This window comes from Strigops habroptila, chromosome 2 (assembly GCF_004027225.2).
Source record: "Strigops habroptila isolate Jane chromosome 2, bStrHab1.2.pri, whole genome shotgun sequence".
Classification (NCBI taxonomy): domain Eukaryota; kingdom Metazoa; phylum Chordata; class Aves; order Psittaciformes; family Psittacidae; genus Strigops; species Strigops habroptila.
Window position 1 is genome coordinate 80851051 of NC_044278.2, and position 19690 is coordinate 80870740.

Genomic DNA, 19690 nt, shown 5'->3' on the forward strand with positions numbered 1-19690 from the left:
CATAAAAAGCCTATGCTACAATGTGGAAAAGACTGTGTGGCAATGTTGATGATAACTGCTTTTATCTCCCTTGCACTCAAGCACCTTGCTTTTAGACATTCATAAATAAATCCCAAAGAATACATTAAATAAAACAAAAAAGAAAAGTAATATATTCAATTGTCTGTAAAACATTACAGAACATTATATCCAAACCTAGAAAACAGAGTTGTAATCCAAACCCCCGGATTTCAAATTTAGAGGCAGCAGGTGATTCTGCTGCCTCTAAATCTAAATCTAGACCTAATTCTAATTATATATCTAATTTAAATCTACATACAAAAGATTCAAATTCCAAGTAAAATTAAAAGGTCATATTTTCTAGTATTAATCATAACAGTCTCGCTGCTATTATTTTGAAAGGAACTGTGAGACAGGAGTAGAATGTCATTTTGCAATATTTAATAATACCACAAAGGCCAAGGATTATGACATATGGTAGATAGACAAGGATTTTATTTCTATTGTATATACCAGTGCTAGTGGTCTCAGATACAAACACAAGAATCTGGCATTGTTCATTTCTAAAGAAAGAAAATGATAATACTGGTATTACTGAAGCTCAGTCTCACATGACTGGAATGTTAAAATATGGAAGACACATTATCCATACAGCATACTGTGTGCAAGTGAAATCCCAGCATTGGCCCTGACACTAGACAGCAATGACACAATTGCCAATGAAGATCTGAAGGTAGATGCATTCAACAGCTATATGCAGTCATTACCTTGGAGGAATCTGAAAGATGTACTTAAATTTTCCAGCCTTCATGGAATGGCTTCTATCTCCTTGGCAAGTCTGAAATGTTTAAACTTTGTAACTATTAAAGCTAAATGTTGTCAAACCAGGAGAACCGCACATCTTCCACCTAGGGGTATCAAAACCATTAGTTTCTCTCACTGCACAGTCTACCATCATGCAGTCCTGAGATCAATTTGAGAAGAAGTAGGGCAAGCTGACCTGAAATTAAAGAAATGGAAGATATCTGTTTTCAGGTAACTACACCGAGCCTTTGCACCCAAATCAATTCCAGACTCAGAAACTTCAATATCTTCTCATAGGTGCCTATAGATGTTTAAAATTGTATTACAGGCATTAGAGCCTAGGAAACATTTCAGCTGATGATAAAAAAGACATCTAGAGAACGAATCAGCTGCCTACACACTTTGCAGTGGCATTTGATACGTCTCAAGGTATGCATGGTATCGAATGGACCTTTGAGAGACTCTTGCTCTTCCAGAGCAGCAGTTGGAAGCCAGATGAGATTACTGAGGACAGGAGAAGTGGCAATAATGTCTCTGTGGTGTGAACGAATTATATCCCTTGCAATGGTCAGCAGAATTGCTTCCCACATCTCCACCAACTATTAAGTCTCTTCTGCAGACACCACTGGGTACTAAATTTATCAGCCTAAACTGACCTGTCTTAATCCTGAAACAAATACCACCTATCAGAACCATTCAAGGAAAAAAGGTGCCATGGTTACATGATGCCAGTTCTCTTCTTCAACATAGAAGCACTGAAAAAAAAGAGGCATCATGGTAATGAACAAGGGCAATGGGAAAGCTTGTAGGGCAAATGGTATTAAACAGGAGGAGGAAGGTGGTGTTGCCTCTCTGCGCACCATCCGCAATAGCTTATGTAGCTCTGTTGTCAACATTTTAAAGAAGAAGATAGTGAAACCTGGGGAAGGATTTCACAGAGAGCTACAAGACCTGGTCATAGTTTTGAAAGCACACTTAGTAAGAGGCATGGGAGATATTATCATGCATTATTGTTAATATTCACACTTGTTTATATTGAAAGAAATTTCTGTCAGTAAAATTTTGCTAACTAGCAGGAAAATATTCAGACAGATGCCATGATTGAAAACTAAGGACTGATAAATTTGAAGGCTTCTTTTCCTTAAACAAAGAGAAGCTAGCACACAGAGATAGGGAATTTTTAACTCGGATTTGCCTAGCTTTTTCACAGAGATAACCTAGGCTGATTTAGTCAGGTGCTGAACAAGCAGTGTGCTGCAGGAGCTCAAAGCAGAAGAGCAAATAGAATCCCTGTAGCTCTGATACTGATGGCACTACTTAGTGGTGCGAACACATCAAAGTGTAACCCCCAGAAACATTCCTGGGCTTTGCATGAGACCTCCCAGACCTCAGGGAAAGCACTAAGAGAAAGGGGAGAGAAGAGGCAAAGGCTGCCTTTTAGAAGAGGGCAGACTGCCAATTAGCACAGAGATAGGCTGAGGTGCATATTGGTGGCAGTGCTTTTCCTTTCATCTTTCACAGAATACTCAATCCCCCTTAAAGCCATATAAGAAGCACAACTAGTAGCACATCCCAGTGTTTATCACAAGAAATTGTTAATAAGACTGAAGATTTTCTAGAGGGAACATCAAGAAATATTCCCTGACCAAAAAATTAAAACCAAACCTGCAACATTTAAGATGGCTCTGGCAGTGTAAAAGAAAGATATGCTTGGACAAAACCTGGAAATAAATTGCCTCTGATTAAAGAGTATCATTTGGAGAAGGATAATCTGCTCGCAAGCTAAGGAATTATTTCCTTTTAGTGAAAGAAAGGTAACAAGGAGCTGCTGGGATCTCCTCCATCTCCCACACCAGTGATTGCAAAGTTGCTGTGAAATTCATGGGCATCTATGAGGGAATCAGAGGGGATTTGGGACGGAAAACATTGCATGTATAAAGTAATGTAATAATTACTAGTTTCAACTCAACATAATTACAAATGAGCTTCCACCAGCTACTAATTATCTTCTCGGTTACAAAGGCCATATTTTATTTAAATGAAGTGGAATGAAATGCTAGTAAAAGCTATATGCTTAGTACTAATGAGTGAATGCATTAAAGGAGACATATTTCCCCTTTAGGCCCTTGAATTAAGGGTCTTGTTTTTAAAGGTACATGAAGAAATAAACACACAGAAACTGAGCATCCTCCTGAACATCTGAGACGCCAGGTCTAGCTTGAAAAAAAATTTACTTTCTTTCAATGTGTTAACAGACAGTACATGCAAATAAATATAGTTAATTTGTGATAGAGCTAGTTGTTCTTGAGTCCTTTCTGAAAAATTCCAGCCCAAATAAACTTTTTGGGTGGAGACCTTGGACCGTATCCCTCTGACCTTTCTTCAGGCACCCATGGCAAAGGTACCTTCAGCATTTTATGCAGTCATGGTGGTAAACACATCTTTGCTGGTTCTCTAGATGCCTAAATTGTGTGGGAGGAACATTTTGCCCAACTCCATCTAAGGAAATCACAAAATACCCCATGAATTGAAGTTAGATCTTTTCCCCCACACAGGAAAGCTTAAGCCCAAGGTTTCTCTCAAGACAATGTTATGTTACATGCATCTTTGAAAACTAATTAGCGTTCATAATCATGGTTATTGGAATAAAGTCTAAGGACTAAACAGATCAAGACAGGGTAACCTACAGTCCTTGCCTAAAAACTCCACTCTCAATAGACGAGGTAGAAAAAATCTAGAGGAAATGATACAACACGAAAGCAGAAGGGTGTGATGACACCCACCATCTGAGACGGTCCACAACTATCATTTTTTAGTAAAAAGACATAACTTATGGAAAGAGAGAAGGCAAGAGATATGTTGGAAAGGAAGACAGAGAAGGAAAAAGGAAGCAACTGTAAAGTGTATGCAAGGAAAGAAGTTGCAAGAATTGCCATTTTCCCAATACACTGCAAAGTGTGTAGAGTTAATGATAGACTTAGTCCACCACTCAGACATAAGTGAAATTAAGATATTGAAAGGCAAAACCAGAAATACCAGAATGATCAAAGACAATGAAAATCTCGTAGGAATAGCATATCCATATAAATATTTTTGCCATTTAAATGTCAAAACGAGTTCATGACAACAGCTGTCAAGTGCAAATGCACTGAGCTTTCCGTTCACCTTTCAGATAGCAATTTAACAAGTAATTTTAATATTTTTTCTTTCATAGACAGGGGTCTATATTTTGTTTACAGTATTTGTCGTTTATTGTCAAAATGTCATTCTTATTGAGAAACATCCATTTAGTAAGCATCACAATCATGTAAGTTGTGTTTATTATTTATTCCTAGCATGCTGACTGTTCTTAGGATCAGGGCTAGAGTGGCTAAGTACTCATGACCTTGCTGGGGACACTCACTGCTCCAAATAGATTTACAGCTGAAGACACAAAGCCTGGCCATAAAGCCCACTAGCATGTAGCTCTCTGGAGTCACAGACATGGCAGCAGCAGTCTGCACAGGCATGAAAACGTAGGCAAGCATCTCACAATGCCACAATAGCTACAAAAACCCAGACACAACTGCGGTATACGGACCTTTACATATACACATGGTCTTCTTATTATAGTGTAATGAACGTACATTATCTGCATTTGCAGCTGGTTCAGTTTACTTGCAATTATCTGGCTCATTTCCTGTACATCACACTGAATACATAAATGTAATATCCAGAGATGTAGCAGAATGATAAAAATACAAACATAATTCATATAACTAGAAAAAAAGTTGAAGGCGATATTACTGTGCTGGTGAAGATTCCAAGCTGAGGAGCACATATTTTTTTGAAAGGCTTTTTTTTTCCCCCCTGTTGTCTGAAAGAGGAATAGACGTTTGGCTTTAACCCTCTATTTTTACAGCCTGTTTTACAACACAATTATTTTTCAGTATTTATTTATTTATTTATTTGAACATTAAGCACCAGATGCCCAGCACTCTATATTGTATATGAAATGCATAATTTTTTGGTATCTCTGTTGAAACTCAGTAGAAACAAGATTGTTTTTGCAGTTTCTCTGGATAGCAACCTATGCCACTTGTGTCTGGGCAACATTTCCACGTGTGATTAAAATGATACCTGTCTTGTGGTTTATAAAACCCAATCCTATTTACTTAGCTGTGTTTTTAATTAAATGTGCTTTGCAGTCAAACTCTCAGTGGCACTTGTATGGAGAAAGCTATAAAAATAAAATGAGTGACTGAATGTAATATTGGATAGGGATTGCTGAAATGCATTTTAATGTGTTTAAAGCATGCTCATAAAACTTTTGTTGGACAGGCTAAAAATTAAAATTTCCTGGAGGAGAAGAAACTTCTTCTCATTCCATTATTTAGCCAGAGTGACATATGATTAGTTGTTACAGTCTACCTAGAAAAATTAAAAAAATCTTCTATGCCACTTTTCCCTTCCAAGTTTCAGGTTGTTCTACCTTAAAGCTATTTTTACCAATTATAGCAGAGCAGGTAATAAATGAGGTTCCTCTCCCTGTTGCAGATTTGCTGTTCTGGTGGCTATGTCACAGGAATGAAGGACCCTGAGCACCGGCTGTTTAAACTCTGCCTCTTTTCGAATCATGTGTCCATCTTACATGTGGAAACCCAAACATCTTTAAATCACTAGATAGCATCAGATAAGAGATGGCCTACATGGGTGCCGGAGAGGGACTCTTCATCAGGGACTGTAGTGATAAGACAAGGGGTAATGGGTTTAAACTTAAACAGGGGAAGCTCAGGTTAGATATAAGGAAGAAGTTCTTTACTGTGAGGGTGGTGAGGCACTGGAACAGGTTGCCCAAAGAAATGGTAAATGCTCCACCCCTGGCAGTGTTCAAGGCCAGGTCAGACAGAGCCTTGGGCGACGTGGTCTAGGGTGAGGTGTCTCTATCCGTGGCAGGGGGGTTGGAACTAGATGGTCTTAAGGTCCTTTTCAACCCTAACTATTCTATGATTGTATGATTCTATGAAGACATATAGAATTATCTGGAGGTATATTCAGTACTTTGTGCTTTTATTGTCCTGATGCCCATAACAGGAACATGCAGAGCTTCAATTTTGATCCCATTCAGCTAATGCCTGTACCATCACAAAATAAAACACCATCTCTGCCCATAGAAGTATATGATCTCAAGAGATTAGAGAGATACAGGGTGACACATAGGTTATGCCAGAGGGAATAATGGACAGTAAATAGTCACTCAAAAAATATACATCCACTTTAGAGTGAAGCAGGCAATGCCCCACAAAATGCATCTAAAATAAGACATGTTGAATCTCAGTCAGAATAGCTAATTATTGTCAATTTTTTCTGGGAAGCACAAAAGTAAGACTTAAGGAAGGCTCTTTATAGAAAAGAGAGAAAAGGAGTGGTTTTGTGCACATTTAGGTGAAGGTGATCTCAATCAGATTGACATCCACTATGATACCTGGTCAGGCATTTCCCGGTAATGCAATGATGCAACCAATGATTTTCCAATGTATTTTTTTATACATAATTCAATTTCCTCATTATCCTCTGCAGTAATAAGACAATGTGGTGTATATGGTAGAAATTTTATTAAATTGCAGGAGCAAAATGTAGATCTACTGCTGCAGGTACTTTTTTGCTTTGTGAGTCAACTTGCATGACTCATTGCAAACCCTGTATTATACTCCAGCTGGGAGAAGCAAAATTAAAGCTCATGGTCTTTCTTGTGGCCTCTTTCCCCTGCAAGCCAGAACTTTCTGTGTGATCCTGTATGTGTTCGCAGTATGTCAGCTACACAGCAGTCTGAGCCCATTCTTGACTCAGATCACTTGCCCTCCTGCATGTTTGTTGCAAGCGCAAAGACCTGCATTAAGGTCTGGGATTTTCCCTTGGCAAAGGCCAAAGTTCTTGCTCGTGCAGTGTAAAATGGTTAGGCACGGTGGGACTGATCAAGCTACAGCTAAATCCACGCTTATCTTAAGTTTGTCTCTTCCTAAACTTTTTGGATGCTTCGAGCCTCAGCTGCAGCTGTGGCAGTACTCACAAGACAGACAGAAAGCATGCATATCAGGCAAAAGCATGCTTATGCCTATTTTTTACCTCTATAGTAATGTTAAAAACACAGCCTTTCGGTACCTATCTGGATTATCTGCTTTTATCACAGATCTTCATGTGCAGAATAGGAATCATACCAGCTTCTTTGTCACTTTTTTGTCTATCCTGGATTGCAAAAGAGAGCACAAATGCTCCAGTGAGTGGCGAGAAGCACCTTTAGCAATATTTGGTTTTGCACATTTTAAGTAGGTTCAGCTCCTCCTATTAGTTTCTGTATTAAAGTAGCAAAAGACTGATAGTTGAGCAAGGAAACTGTATTCTGTGTTGTGATCCTAAGGGTAATCTCTACACTCTTATACTTGCGATGAGCATAGTAGTATAACGATTGAAATTACCCATTTACTGCACTTTACATTTCCATAATATATCCAAATAGTGCGATGAGAAAGTGTAGTCATAAGGGAAATGGCACAGCTGTTGCAAAGCCATACTTAAAAAAGAAGTAACTACATGCTGCTAACTAGAAGAGAGGTGAATTTTTTTTACACCCACTTTCAACACATTCAAATCATTATGTAGGCACAGCCTGAGTTGCTTACATGCTCTTTGGCTGTATAAAAATCTTCAGATTTTAAAATGGAAAGTATTTTGTTGCATCATGCCACCTTGTAAACAAAGCGGTGAACTTTGACAATATTAAATTTTGTGTCTTAATGCGGGCTGGGGGCACAAACAGAAGATGAATGTTCAGCCTAAAGGGAGAAATAGGGAACGCTCTGCCTGTTTCCTGTTGATGAGCAAGGGAATACTGGCTGAAAGGAAACACAGTCTTTGAAGGATAAGCTTCTGCTCTACTAATGGCATTCTCTCAGTAAATAGGCAGGAAGATAATTTTCAAGAATTGTGAAGAATATAGTTTAATCTTTTATTATCTTATTCTGCACTTCCTAGCAAATTGCGGCAATTGGATTTAGACAGAATTCAAGTGATTGTGAATGAGTGAATCTTCTGCAATTTTCTTTTGTGATGTTGCATTACTGGTGATATTTCCACTAAAACAAAGCATCCCACCCAGTCACAAGAAGTGCTGAAAGCAAGCATAGCAATGTCCTGGTTTTGGAAAAGTACTCTCATAACAGGTTGGAAATGGCACAATATTGATGAGCCGTGTGAAGGCTCTTGCTCATGTTCTCAGCTGGTAGAAATTGTGATTGTTGCACTGAGCTGAGCTGGACATGAAAAGGATTACAGGAACTCGGAGTCTGTTCTCTGATGACATTCTTTAATTACTGATCATGAAATTAAGCCTCCTTTTCAGGCATCCAGTAATAAGCAGTTAAGCATTCCTGACTCCAGAGATTTACAGATACTACGTGCTGGAAGGTCAACATAGCACAGCTATCTCTAACTCCTTGATTTCTTTCACTGTTGAACTTTGAAGAAGAGCTAGCTACAGCATGTGACATATAACATCCCTACCTCTTAAGGTTGTTATTTTCTTACTGATTATAACATACAAAAAAAACTTGGTACCAGTCTCTGGCTCATAGAAAAAAAAAAAACGGAAATAAAGCTTAATATTATTGATTTTTTGGGGGGGGTCTTTATCAGTTCTCTATGAATTAATACACTTGTAGCATAATCTAATCAATGGGGGGCATTTGATGCAGAGTTTCATCAGTTCAGTTCTTTCTGATGTGTAAGTAATTTAGGGACAGGAACCAGAGTTGCTTTGCCTGCTGTCTGGGCACAGTTGCTGTGAGTTGATGCCTCCACTGCTGAGATCTCATCACTGCTAACTGTGTCACTGTTGCTGGAGAGGAGCAGCTCTGCAACCCCCCACAGTGGTGGCTGGACAATGGCGCTGGACATAGTGCCTTTTTAACCAACTCATCCATGGGGACAAGAGAGCAAGTGGGAGGTGACAGAAAAGGCAATTTGGATGGAATAGTGGGAAAGTTGGCAGCAAATAGACTGTGGCTTTTTAGGCAGGTGATCTAACATAGAAAAAACCAGAAATTACTTACCTCTTTCCTGCTGCAAGGAGCATGGGCAGAAAGCTTCCTCCCTTCCATCTCTCTCTTCTTTAGAAAAACTCAGCCACCGTTTACTTCTGTTTGCCTGTGCTCAGCTGCCAGGCCAGAGACTCCAGCTGGGCATTGTATATCCTGCAGCATCAGCAAGACTGAGCAACTCTAGACATGCTGCCAGTCCTCCTCTTGGTAGTGAGTGATCCTGCCTGTCTGTTAGTGTCCTGGGTTCAGCTATAGCAGTCATTTTTCTCCTGCTTAGTAGCTGGTGCAGTGCTGTGTTTTTTAACTTTCAGCCTGGGAACAACACTGATAACACTGATGTTTTTAGTTGTTGCTAAGTAATGTTTATTCCAACCAAGGACTTTCTCAGTCTCATGCTTTGCCAGGGAGGAGGGGAAGCCGGGAGGAAGCAGAGACAGGACACCTGACCCAAACTAGCCAAAGGGGTATTCCATACCACAGCACGTCATGCCCAGTATATAAACCGGGGGGAGTTACCCGGAAGGCCCAGATCACTGCTCGGGTCGGGCTGGGTATCGGTCGGCGGGTGGTGAGCAATTGTATCCTCTCCCCTTGTTATTTCACTAATCATTATTATCATTGGTGGTAGCAGTAGTGGTTTTGTATTATACCTTAGTTGCGGGACTGCTCTTATCTCAACCCGTGGGAGTTGCATTCTTCCGATTCTCCTCCCCATCCCTCCGAGAGCGGGGGGAGCAAGGGGGGGAGTGAGCGAGAGGCTGTGTGGTTCTGAGTTACCGGCTGGGCTCAAACCACGACAGTTAGCCACACTCCCCAAGTGAAAGTTTGTCAGTCTTCATTCATTGCATACCCACTTACAATCAATCTGCAGGGTGTATTATTGCACAGTTACAACACTATGTTTAATATATTCACCCAGTTTATTTAATCTTCATGTTCCTGCAAAAGAAAATATACATCCTCTTAATTCAATATAGCCAAATCACTCCATTTCCCTCAGTACTTCGGCTTCATTACTGGCGCTAGTATTTATCTTGTCAAGACCAAGTAACAAAACACATTTACTAACTGCAGCTGCAAGAATTGTAAACAGGTTTCTTGCTTTGCTTAATTTTATCAAACCAGGAGTCTTGGTAGTACAGTCATAACAGCAGTCTGTAGCGACACAACACTGAAATAACTCCTGCATCAATTTGTTCGAATCAGGGCAGAAGTTTTTCAATGTGGGAGAATCCCAGGGGAAATCAGGAATACTGAAGAGATAGACAGAGGAAAAGGAGCCCTATCACTTACTGATTCCAAGGCACCTTGCTGAAATACTAGCTACTTCTTTTTGCACTAGAGGGAACTGTGCTGAGAAGTACCTTTGAAGTCCATTGCTCCACTTACTGATTTGATAAAAACTGAACAAAAAATTACATTTGGTGGCTGATTCTTCAAACTCTTATGCATCTGGTTAATTACATGTATTTGAAAGAGCTCTGGTGACTCAAGCTTAGATGTGTGTTAAGTAGTCGGAGTGTTAAAGCTACAGATGCACAATGCTAGCATCTTAAAATAGGCCACTAGAAGTGGGGGTCATTCCATCCCCCCTGAGATTATTATGATCAAAATGCTCGAATCAATCTTATAGTATTTGCTCAGTAAGTATAAAAAACATTCTTTTTGAAGCAGGAGGGCCCATGTACTATGAAAAGCTTGAATGGTTGTGTCTTTTAGCGAAAACTTGAGATATCCAAAATCCAACTGGGGAAAAACAAGGACACAAGAATCAAAGCAAGACTTTGCTGTTTTTTCAAAGTAAAAATCAATTGTAGGATACAGCTGTGAAGACCACAAGATCACAAAATACATTTGATTTAGATGGCAGACAGCTATAAGAGCTTTTTTCACAGGCATGGACATCCCAGGGCTTCTTATTCACAACAGTCTCTTTAGTGTATATTTTTTTCCTTTTCTCAGCAACAAAATAAACCTGAAAAAAAAAAGGCAAAAATCTGTAACGTTATCCCTGCTAGTACTGAAGCATAATGACCTAAAATTGAATAGATTAGCTTAAATTGAAACATTTTTTGGCATTGCAATAGAGCCATTATGGGATATTGGGTTACCATAGAAACACAGGTAACGAATGAGGCACTGTCACTAAATCATGAAACTTGAAATAAATGAAGACAGACAACAGAAACATAGCTTCATGTGTTACATTAAAGGACCAATCTCACTGACACACCACTGTCTCTAGAATATAAACTCTAACTTTATTGATTGTGGAAATTTAAATGACAGACTGCCCAGGTGTCATTCAAATTAAAAAATTAGTTTTTGTTCAATGATTAGAAAAAAAAGGTGTGAAGTTCTAAGCGCTTGCTACTATATATTTGCTGCTCATCCATGTTAAAAAAAAATTCTTAAACGAGCAAATATTACTGCCTATTACTTAACAGAGAGGGCAGAACCACAGCAGCTGGTACAACACTCAGGCAGAATGTGTAACTGCTAGAAAGAGGTGCTTTTTTAGCACTTCTGTTTTCTGAGTGAGTTTTAAGGTTAAATACCTTCTTATTGTTACTGTTCTTTTCCCCAGGGCAACTAAGGAGTCCTTTGCCTTCTCTAACAAACAGCCGTGTCAATCTATGAAAACAAGAAATCTATGAAAATACTGCTAGAGCACATTGAAATATCTCAGCCTCTACTGCCACTATCCAAGAGGTGAAAACCATACGTAGCTTATATGAAAGTCTGTGCAGTGAGGCAGGAGTGTGTATACTTGGAATTTGACATCAGCACCTATAGGAGCAAATCAAAATGTCTGAATCTTCAAGAAACTTGCAAATGCACAAAGCTGGCTCTTGCAACTCTCTCTAATAATATCTGCCCTTTCCCTTCTCATCCCTCATTCTTCCTTGCTTTCCCTGCTTTTCCTCCTAGAATTCCTCATACATGGACTTGCCTACTTTGATAAAGAAAAGGTGTGCCAGTGCAAATCTAAATCTTTCTGGCAAATATTTCCGCTTCAGTATTTCCAAATATATTTGCTTGGAATTAAGTTCTTCATTACTGCGTACGTTGCAAATTAGGGAACATAATGTCTTCCAGCTAAAGTTTATCACAGTAATGTGAAGTAAAATATCGTAACTAGAGAATGAGATTGAAGAATAAGGAAGGATGAAACCTAGTAACTTTGGTATTTAGCTAATTTTAACAATATCTGACATGTGCCACACAACAGTTACATGACAATCAATCAGTGTTATACATGTTAGAGAACACATGAGATCCAAAAATAGGGTTATGAGACATAGAGCATTTGTTACATACATGACTGGTCTCTGAGTGTGATTGAAAGCTTTATCAGGGCACTTGAGAAGAGGGTCTGGGTTTGAGCTGTTGCATTTACAAGAGTAGACAATCAGTATCTACAGTAGAATTTAGTTTCTGTGTTGTAGTCATACTTCAGCCACCTTCTACTAACAGAAGTTAACAGCAATATGTTAATATTCATTGTTTCTGATTCTATTATTACAGTATTATAAGAGCAATTAAGAGAGAATTACTTTCCAGTGAAGCTGATAATTACAATCTCATCTTCCATCCTACCCCTGAAATATGACAACTGGTGTCATGTCTCCACCTTGCAGGCAAAAAGGAAACAAAAAAAATCCATAAAACACAGCCTAATTCCTTTCTCCCTAATGAGAGTTTTACAGAACAGGAGATATCAGCAAGCAGGTGAAAAAAGAAGTTTTGCAAACAGCACTCTCTGCATGAGAAAGTGATGCAATACGGAAAGGTGAATTTCTGTGTTTGTCATACTTACCCTTTCTCCCACAAAGGTGAGTGTAGAAAACAGGTATTTTCAGCAGGGTTTTATAAATCCTTCCATAAGCCTTCAACAGAACATGTCCACCAGAGGATGGGTTCCTCAGACCAGCTGATAGGTCTCTTTAGTAACTGTGGTTTGGTCTATACCTGGGTTACGCTGTAGCATAAGCTCCTTCTGCCTTGGGAATCTCAGTTCCTTTCCCCTGGAACAGCAACAGCTGTTCCCATAGCACTTGCTGCCTCTGCAGGAACTGGTACCTAGACTTTAGCGGGTATCTTTCCCTCAGGCATGTCAGGAAACAAAAAGCTCTTAATTTTGGAGTACTGTTCGGACTGGCTAATTGCAACCTCATAAAGCGTTTAACATCTAAATAAAGTGCTGCTTAAATGCAGTATCAACACAAAGGGGTACTGCTTTACTTCTCTTACAAAGGAGACCTTGTAAGTCCTCCTAGCAGAATACTTTCACTTTACCATCTCTCCTTTTGTGTACATTGAACGAGTCTGAAAAGTCAATGTGGTTAGAGAGACCAGAACAGTTGAATTTCTTAATCTTTTCTTGTCTGGTCCACTGAAAGAGGAGGAGAAGACTGAGTCTAGCTGAGTCTAGGGTTGGTGTTAGTTTTCTTCATAGCAATGCATTTTGGATTTGTGACTGGAAGTGTCAACAAGACACAGGTGATTTTGTTGTTGCATGATGCTTATACAGCATCATGGTTTTCTTTTTCCCTCTCTTCCCACCAGAGAGTAGGCTGCGGGTGCACATGGAGCTGGAAGAGGATGCAGCAACTGACCCTGATTGACCACAAGAATATTCCATGTTTTATAATGTTATTCTCAGAGATAAAATCTCAGGAAAAGGAGGAGGATGCAGGGACATTTGTGGTTATGGCAATTGTCTTCCCAAGTAACCATTATGTGTGTTGAGGCATGACTTTCCAGGAAGTGTCTAAACATCTGCCTGCCAATGGGAAACAGTGAATGAATGGCCTAGTTTGCTTTGCTTGCATGCAAACTTCACCTATTAAATTGTCTTTATCTTAAGCAGTCTTCTTGCTTTTGCTCTTATGATTCTCTGCCCCATCCCTCAGGAGTGAGCAAGTGACCAGATGGGAGCCAGGACCAACCCAAAAATACGAAAGAGGAAGACAGAACTGAAGCTCCGATATGACTTTTTTGTATTTCCTGATGAAAGGAGGCAAATCCCAAGGCTGGAAAGGGCAGCTGACAGCTCACATTAAAAGCAGGACCTGTTCTTTGAATAGCATCAAGGGTGACTTCCACCACATTTTTCTATGGCTGGATAGCAACTGAGATGTCTTCTCTTATGAAACAGGATTTAGAAACTTTGTGATTTTCCATTTTAGAAGTCCTAGAAATATTTCTGTATTTTGTAAAGTATATCCTGAATTATTGATACAATATCCTTTGGCAATGTTCTTAATGGCTTTTTTTAATACTCTGTAAATAATCTCTCTGGTCAGATTTTTCTTCAGCAAATTAAAGAAAGAGGTAGGCTCGTAGTTCACCTAATGAATATACATTAAACTTTTCTTCATGTCTATAAAATCACATTGTGCTGAAAGATCACTTTTTAAAATATTTGGCTTTTCTCTCTAATGATCCAAAGAAAATTTTTTTAAAATTGACTGTCATCCTCTGTGATATCCTTAGGTGGTAACATGTAAGTAATCCTGGTCATTCTATTATTAAAAGAATAACTACTGTGCCAGCTGATTGTGCAAAAATTTTTGTGCAAAAGAAGTTTGTAATCTGCAGAACCCAATTATTATTTCCAAGCACAGAGGACTGCAAGGCAAGGAGACACTGCTAAGTGGTATAGGGCACAAGTGGCAGGGGCATTTCTCTGATGCCCCCCAATCCCTTGCTGCTGTTTGGATCCTGGGTAAGGCAAAGAGGACCAGATCAGGGGAGAAGAAGGGAACAGACATTTGATACAGAAGCAATTTGAAAAGTTAAAAATGCAAATCCAAGACCCTGGATCATATTTTCTAGATTAGGCAGCCATGTTTATATTGTAGGCCACTTCTTCATATGTGTGGATACACAAGCCATGCATACAAATAAAGCCTTCTGCTCACCCTGTCACATACTTCTAGGAGAAACCAGCCTGCAAAGTGGTCTGTGGCCAAAAAATAAATTCTTTGGAGCCTCTGCCATTTGGAATGTAAGTGCCTTAATGTAGCTGCATTTACACTAAAAAAGTAGGATGGAGATCTTGAAATCATAAGAGATTATGCACCAATTTGTCAGTCTTTCCGAGCACTGTGTACTAGCACAGCAGCAGCCAGCCAGGGGAGGGGAAATGCTGCTTCTGTAATTTCACAGTTATTTCTTTTAAAACTAATGAAAGCTCAATGGAAAGTAAAGAATGCTATAAAGGCCTTCCTAACTTCACTGAAGACTGGAGTCAGGAGCATTCAACAGCTCAAAAACTTCTTTGGCTGCTGACCCTAGATCAGAGCTGCTTCTGCCCAGTTTCTCTGAGGAATTGACTACATTGCAGCAATAAATTTCACCAGCTGGATGGGGAAAAAATGGAGAATTCCTTTTGCACCAAAAATACAAATGAGCACAGTTGTGCTGCAGAGCCAAGGCAGGAGGGAAAAATGTAAACACTCATTCTTCACATTTCTATGTACCTAAATATATAATAGCTTTCCTACGGAACTCTCTCAGAGAGAGATTCTGTTTATTAATTACGGTAGCAAACAGCACAGTAAAAAATACTGGCAGTAGGCTGCCATCTGCCGTTTTGTATAATGAAAGGTCACTTGCAAGCAGGTTTTGTCACAGTATGTCATCACTGTAAGCAGAGTGACAAATCCTCTCCCATGGAAGGCTGGGGGCATCCCGTTCCCACCAGTGGCAGCTGATGAAGTTTCTGGAAGACAGTGGGTTTTCTGAACCTGACTTATTGCTGCCCAGAACTCTTTGCTTTGCACAGACATTGCTTCTGTATTAATACTAATTCAAAATGAATATGCTTTGATGCTTACTGTCAGGTTACGAATCTTTCAGCCACACAAATACACACACACACAATCCCAATGGAAGCCACACTAATAGGCAAAGCCTAATTTTTATGGAACTTCATGTCAGAAGTACAACTTGCACATTGTTTTCTTGCAGTAGGATTGTAGTTCTATATTCATCAGACGGCATGTTCTGAAGATTCTCCATCTGTTTTCCTGGGCTCTTAACATTACCTAATGGCTTATCACAGCTCAGAACACAAACATTTTCTTGGGTTCAAGTGCAGCATGTAAAATACATGAACCTGTGCTAATGAGAAGACATTGGTTCTCTCATAGAATTGGCATTTATGTTAACATGTGCAAGACAAGTGCTCACGGAAAGCTCTAGAAATAAAAGCCAGGCTGGTGTGTATCAGTAGCATTTTTGCCATTAACTTCAATGACTTCAGGATTTCAATGGATGTATCATGGTCTTGGTGCATAAAATCTCAAGCCTGCGATGAGCCCTACATGTACAGACTCTCAGACTACAGATAGTGCTGTTAGTTTTCCAAGGGAAAGTAGGGGACATGAAACTCTCTCCATATTGATCACATAAAGAACTGGCTGGTTGGCCACACGCAAAAAGTTGTGGTAAACGGCTCAATGTCCGGTTGGAAAACTGTAACGAGTGGTGTTCCTCAGGGATCGGTGTTGGGACCTATCTTGTTCAACACCTTTGTCGGCGACATGGACAGTGAGATTGAGTGTGCCCTCAGTAAGTTTGCTGATGACACCAAGCTGTGTGGTTCGGTTGATACACTGGAGGGAAGGGATGCCATCCAGAGGGACCTTGACACGCTTGTGAGGTGGGCCGGTGCCAACCTTATGAAGTTTAACCAAGCCAAGTGTAAGGTCCTACACCTGGGTCAGGGCAATCCCAGGCACTGCTACAGATTGTGCAGAGTAGAGATTCAGAGCAGCCCTGCAGAGAAGGACTTGGGGGTGTTGGTTGACGAGAAGCTTAACATGAGCCGGCAGTGTGCGCTTGCAGCCCAGAAAGCCAACCGTATCCTGGGCTGCATCAAAAGAAGCGTGACCAGCAGGTCAAAGGAGGTGATCCTGCCCCTCTACTCTGCTCTCGTGAGACCTCACTTGGAGTATTGTGTACAGTTCTAGTGTCCTCAACATAAAAAGGACATGGAGCTGTTGGAGCAAGTCCAGAGGAGGGCCACGAGGATGATAAGAGGGCTGGAGCACCTCCCATGTGAAGACGGGCTGAGAAAGTTAGGGCTGTTCAGCCTGGAGAAAAGAAGGCTGCGTGGAGACCTCATAGCAGCCTTCCAGTATCTGAAAGGGGCCTATAAACATGCTGGGGAGGGACTCTTCCTTAGGGACTGTAGTGGTAGGACAAGGGGTAATGGGTTCAAAATTAAACAGACGAAGTTTAGATTAGATATAAGGAAGAAGTTCTTTACGGTGAGGGTGGTGAAGCACTGGAATGGGTTGCCCAGGGAGGTTGTGGATGCTCCATCCCTGGCGGTGTTCAAGGCCAGATTGGACAGAGCCTTGGGCGATATGGTTTAGTGCGAGGTGTCCCTGCTCACGGCAGGGGGGTTGGAACTACATGATCTTAAGGTCCTTTCCAACCCTTATTATTCTATGATTCTATGATTCTCAGAAGAAGGCTCTAGTCATCATTTCAGTATGTAGTGTGTACCTCCATCTTGTGGTAGTTATTGTTTTATAAATAATACTACTAATACTTTAATTCTTCACCTGAGTCATTCGCCAGGTTTTGAAAAGTCTCACAAGTCCCTGTAACATGCAATGTTAAACTTTCTTTGTTCCAAAAAATACACAGCAGAGTAACTGACTACCTAATGGATCAACAACACAGTTGAATTTTGCAATATTTGAGCATCACATTCATGACACTGTAATCAAGACGATATTGTCAAGATTAACAGACCTTATACTAACTTACTTTTATGTTCTCTACAACCCTTTGAAGAATGGATATAATTCTTTATACTGTGAAAGGGTCTTTGTTTGCTTGTGTGTTTTAACGGATCTCAGGGGAAAGTAGAGAAATCTGTGGTGTCATATATATACATGCATTTAAGTACATGGTTGCATTTGCATGCACATATTAGATAATTTCTGAAAGAAAGAGAATAGGGTTTTCAAATGAAGTTTTGGGAAACTAAAAGCATTGTGAAATTCCCTGAGGCTTCCTGTTTACACCCACTAAGAGTCTTCAACAACTTAAGCAAAATTTGTTGGAGCCACCTTCTTAAGTCTCTTCTTAAACACATTGAGTCTGTCAAAATTTAACATGACATTTGTCAATGCTCGAGCTGACAGGAATCTCCTGATGTTCAAAAAAACGGTAAGTATGGAATCCTGCACATGGGATGGGATAATCCCCTGCAGCGGGGCAAGCTGGGGCCCAGCTGGCCAGAGAGCTGCTTTGCAGGAAAGGATCCAGTGATTCCAGTGGAGGGTTTGAACATGAGCCACCATTGCACCTTCACAGCACAACAAAGTGTCCTGGACTACACTAGCAGAAGCTATGCCAGCAGGTTTAAGAAAGAGATTCTCTTCAGCACTTGTGACACCACATCTGCAGTGCTGTGTCCAGTTTGGGGCTCCACAGTAGAAGACACTGACATATTAGAGCAAGTGCAGTGGAGGCCACCAACTAGGTCTGGGGTTACATAACATGATGTACAAGGAGATCATGCGAGGTCTGGGCCTGTTAAGCCTGGAGAAGAGAAGGATGTTGGTGGGGTGATCTTACTGCTATGAACAACATCAGATGGGAAGGTGCAGAGAAGGTGGATCCAGATTTTCCTTGAAGGTGCACTGTTATAGAATAAGAGGCAGCAAGCACAAATTGGAACACAGAAAAATCTGAATAGCTAAAAAGAAGAAGGTTTTATTACTATGAAAATAGTCAAATACCAGAACAGGTTGTCTTGAGAGGCCGTGGGATCTCCATTCCTAGAAATATTAAAAAGCCAACTGGATGTGGCTCTGAGCAAACCTGGACTCTGATTTGAGCAAGGGCGTTGGATGAGATACCTCTGGAAAGGTGGCTTCTGGCCTGCCTGAATCTCTCCTTTAATTTCTGAAAACTTTTCTTGTTCACACAGCAGTAACAACATGATACAGAAATTCTCTACTGGCACTTCAGCAGCTCAGGAAGAAACAGCACATGACATTGGAACAGAATATTCTCTTGGAACTGTCAAATCCATCAGTTCTCTATGCATGCAATAAGACAATTCCTACCAATGCACCTTCATAAAATGTTTGCTTCTCTTTTGTGCACTGGGGAAACAGCTACATTTCCATTATTTAAATGCTGGGTTTGGACATCAACTGTAAATGGCTTTGCCAGCCTAACAGCAAAACTATATGAGCTGTCACATTAGCAGATAATATGAACAATTAGTATTTTCCAGTTAGTGGAAAGCAATTAAGAAACTCCTGTGTCACTCTGATAGGGATGTTCTGTTAATCGGACAAGACTGTCATCATAAACAGATAAATAGGCAGGTTATTTCTAAATAGAACACACCCATTAACAAAGCTGGGGGCTAGTCTGTGTTGTAATTAGGCTGGCATAAGGTGCCTTCTCTTTTTCCTGGCCTATGAAGATGTGGAGAAAGGAACTTTTGGCAGCCTACTGAATTATTTCCTTTCAGTCTGTGGCAAAGGAGAGTTTGAGGGGCATAATGAGGACTTTTATCTTTAAAAAGTGAGGTTGCAAATGACAGTTTTCAGTATCCATTCTCCTCTGTCAACTCTGGCACTTTGCCATCAGCATAAACAAAAAATGATCCTCAGTTGCATAGCAGTATTGTATGTAAAAATGTACTAGATAGCTACATAAGAATAAGACTAAATGTTATTTTAAATTCCTATATTCAAATATATAGCTTTGTATATATTTTTATTAATGAAAAGTTTTTATCAATCACAGCTAATGAAAATGCTATA